The following is a 4,429-nucleotide window of genomic DNA, read 5'->3' on the forward strand; positions in this document are numbered from 1 at the left end:
TCTTTTTTTTTTTTTTTTGTACAGGGATCAAACTCAGGACCTTGTGCTTGTGAGGCAGGCAGCAGAACCACTGAGCTAAACCCCTGGCCCTATTTCTCATTCTTTATGGCTGAGTAGTACTCCATTTTATTTTATTTTATTTAACTTTTCTTTATCCAGTCTCCAGTTGGTGGGCATTTGGGCTGTTTCCAAGCTTTAGCTATTATAAACTGTGCTGCTATGAACATGGGTGTGCATATATCACTGTGGTACTATTCTTTTAATTCTTTTGGGAAGATGCCCAGCAGAGAAATAGGGTCAAATGGGACTTCTAATCCTAGTTCTGTGAGGTTTCTCCATATTGTTTTCCACAGTGGTTACACTGAAAAAAATTTTTTTAAAAGCAGATTCACAATAGCCAAAAAAATAGAAGGAGCTCAAGTGTCCACCGAAATTTGAAATGCAAGAGAAAATGTAACACAGGGCCAGGGACATAGCTCAGTGACACCACACCTGCCTGGCAAGTGCAAGGCCCTGAGTTCGATCCCCAGTACCTCCTTCAAAAATGTACGCAGAGTGGAATATCACCATATCCCATAAAGGCGGGACATTTTGACACATGCATGGATGCAGGGGCCCTGAGAACATTACGCTAAGTGAAACGAGATACAAAGAGTCTGTGATTCCACTTCTATGAGGCACCGATGAGCAGTCAAATTCACTCACAGAAAGAGCCTAGAAGTCAATGTGGTAGTACAGGCCTGTAATCCCAACATCCTGGGAGGCTGAGGCAGGAAGATCACAAGTTCAAGCCCGGCCTGAGCAATTTTATGAGACCCTGTCTCAAAATTTTTAAAGCGGAGCATTGCAGGGAATGTGTGAAGAGCCAGGGTTCAGTCCCCAGTACCAAAAAAAAAGAAAAGGGGGCGGTAGTTGCTATGGGCTGGGAAGAGAATCACTGTTTAATGGATACTGAGTTTCTGCTGCGATGGTGAAAAATGTCCACCAAAATGTTCCTGGCCTGCAGAGCAGCTGCAACTTGGACAAGGGAAGCAGGAAGGGGCTCAGGCGCCATCTCCACCTTGTCCCAGCCGGGCCGGGTGTGGCAGGCTCCGTGTGACAGGCCCTGGGAATCCACCTGCGATAAGATTCCCAAAAGCTACGAGGGCACCAGGCGCTTTCCCACACTGGGTCACAGAGAGCTGCCGGGTTATCTGGGCTCAAGATGCCTCCCTCCGTGGCCTGGCGTTCTGCAGTGATTCCGACTGCCTGCTGGTTTGCGTGCATAAATAAGCAGGATTCCTAGTTTGGATTGATCCCATAAAAAGATATGTTACGCGGTGTGCATACGAAAGTGGATTCGTTTACTGCTGACAGGTAGGAACAGGTTTTACTTTAAGAGGAAGTTAAGAGAGATATGTTTATACTGGTTTTGGGTTATTTTAAATGGTGCTTTGCAAAGTGAAATATTTTTCTAAAATCTCTGCACTTTAAAATAACGCCAAGCTTTATTTGAGACTAATATAACAAACTGCCTCCGACTTCTAAGCATGGTGCTGAGGTCCCCACCTCCTGCAGTTGCACTGTTTTCTTTTTCTCTTCTTGGAAACATTTCCCGCTGTGCTGCCGGGTTGGCCTCCGCGGTCCTTCTGTCTCGGCCTCCAACCGTGCACACCACGGTGCCGGCCCCAGTGCACATCTCCCAGGGCAGCGCAGAATGGCTGAACCATTCCAAAGTGGGTGTATTACTTCGTAAAAAGTTGGTTCTCATTGTAAAAGCTCCGCACCCCTGAGAAGCGGCCACTGCACAAGGGAGAGGAGTGTGCGGAACAGGCTTGGAGCCCAGCCCTCTGCCCGGGCCACCTGGAGGCCCTGCCACACCTCATTCCTGTTCCTCGGTGCTCTGCTCACCCACAGCCTCTGTCGGCCTCTGGAGCTGCTCGTGAGGTTCCTTCCCGCCGGGCACAGCTCCTGTCCAGAGTGTAAGACCTAAGGCCTCACTGCCGCTCCGAGGAGCTCGACAGCCTCGAGACTCGCCCGGGAAGGAGCACACCGGACACGCTGGAGAGGGAACAGACCTTTAGTAGTCTGGCCAGACGGCACTGCCGGAGCCAAGCAGGTCAGAGAGGCACCAGCTCAGGGGCTGAGGCCCTTTTCATAAGGGGGGTAGGCAGGGTGGGGGGTCTACTCAAGATGCTTACAGAAGGTCCCAAGGTTTTCAAAACATTCCTTCTGGGCAGACAAAGAGTGAAACAATCTTTATCTATTTACCCAGAACTACTAAGCGTTCACCTGTTAATTCACATTAATCACAGTGGAGACTAGGATTTCGATTACACAATTCTGCAGTCTTACATTCCTAAGCACAGGTAGGGGTGCAACTACAAAGGGGAGTAGTACACAGCGGACTTGGGGCCATTACTCACCCAACATGGACTCCCTTTAGTTCAGTCAGGTCTTACACAGAGGGCGGGCGGCACAGACCCGAGGGACAGTGTGGCCGGGGAAGACGGAGAGCAGCACCTGCCCTCGGCCGGGACCTGGGGTCCTTCTGCCCGGGGCACAGCACCGGGATACAGAGGCCCTCGGAGGAGGCACCTGGAGCGGGCTGAGCCAGGACTGGCAGAGGTGCGGGTTGCACAGGCCTCGTGTGTGCCTGGCACGTGCCCTGCCACAGCCGACACCAGCCTCACTGCCCGCTGCACCTGTCACCTCCGCTGTGAAGGGACCGTGGGCCTCCTGCGGCCCGGCCTGGCCACCGCCTCTCCATCAGTTTCCGCCCCCAAGGCTCTCATTTCAAAGCCGGTGCTGCAGGGCTGCGGTGCCGTGCAGAGTGGGCACCTGACTGGCTTCTAGTCCAGCACCACACACAGGAAAGATATGACACTGAGCAACACATACGTTTAAAGACCGAGAGAGCAAAACTGCCTTCTTGGTAAACTTTATTCTTTAAAAGGTTATAAGGAAACGTCAAGCACGGCACTAAAATTACGTAGGAGGAGCCCTCAGGGACTGGTACCCGCCCACAGCGTGAGTGCTTAGTGATTTTCATGGAAGACCTGACTCCTCCCGGGTCCCTCTGAGCCCCTGCCCAGCCCCTCACAGTGGTGATGCCCCTTTGGAATAGCTGTGTTGTTTTCTGGTTTTGTTTGTTTGTTTGTTGAGACAGGGTCTCACTATGTATCCAGGCTGGCCTCGAACTAGTGGATCTTCCTGCTTCAGCCTCCCGAGTGCTGGGGTCACAGGCACCACCACACCCGGCTCATCAGAAGAGTTTAAGGCTCTTCCCGTCAGTCTGCCGCTCCAGGGTGGCCGTGCCATTTCCTGCCCCTCCCCATGCTCCTCACAGACTGCTGCTGCCCTGAGGAGAGGGGAAGAGGCCTTCGTGAGAGATGGTTCCACGGCCCTGCTCCCCGCTGTCATCCGGGATCATCCTCATCCACGGCCTCCACTCTTCTGAGAAGAGCACCGTAACCCTGTGGTCCTGGCAGTGACGCCCGGGGAGCAGCACATAGCTCCCTCCGCCCTGCGCCCCAGCCCACCCAGCCACCATGGGGACAGCTCTGTGTTGCTTCCTGCAGGACCGGGCCCCTTGGGAGCACTGTGTCCGCGGGGTGATTCTTCTTGGCTTTCCCGGGTCCAGGTTGGGGCCCTGCTTCCGCTTTCAGTCTGAATCCCGGAGCCCCAGCCTGCCTGGCTCCCCTCCCTGCCCTGAGGTGAGGCGCTGCTGAGATGCTGCGGCGGCAGCTGTCCCGGGAGGGGCCTGCCTGACGCCCCCTTCCTCCCTGGGCCCTCATTTGGTGCTGCAGATCAGGAGCAGGAGCAGCCGGGGAAGTGGGTGCTTTCGGCGGGAGGGGCGGCTGCCTCCGCTCCCCCAGCTGTGGCTCCGCCTCCTCACCTCCCCCTCTCTCCCTCCTTGCTAACCAGCAGACACCGGTGCGCGCCACTGAGTGCATTCTTAGGCACTGTTTATTTCAGATGTTTACAATTTTCATTTAAGATAGCTGGTAAAAAGGAAAAGCATTTAAAAAAATAGATCATACTGACTGGCTACACAGGCGTCAGCCTTTCATCTTTGCTTTCAGACAAGTTGGAGGGGACACTTAAAAGTATTATTTCCAAAGAGTCAGTGTAGAGCTGAGGTATTGCATGTAACAGGTGTCATCTCTGCCCAGTGAGGTCCCCGTTAGTCAACAGGAGCCTCCTCGCCACACGCCGTTCCAGTACTTTCCTTCCAAAGCAGATCTCGTCCGAGCACACGCTCACAGAACTGAGGGTCTCTCAGACACCATTCAGGTTGCTATAGAAACTTCCTCGCCGCCGGTGCCCGGCTGCACTTGGACTTGGGGGCCCCTCGGGGCCTGAGCCGGGAAGCCGGGCCCACTGCAGACTGCGGCACCGGACAGGCTGCGGATGTTCCAGCCTGTGCAGCAGGAGGCTGGGGCTGGCG

This window comes from Fukomys damarensis, unplaced genomic scaffold (genome assembly GCF_012274545.1).
Source record: "Fukomys damarensis isolate Sample0158 unplaced genomic scaffold, DMR_v1.0_HiC HiC_scaffold_33, whole genome shotgun sequence".
In the NCBI taxonomy this organism is placed as follows: domain Eukaryota; kingdom Metazoa; phylum Chordata; class Mammalia; order Rodentia; family Bathyergidae; genus Fukomys; species Fukomys damarensis.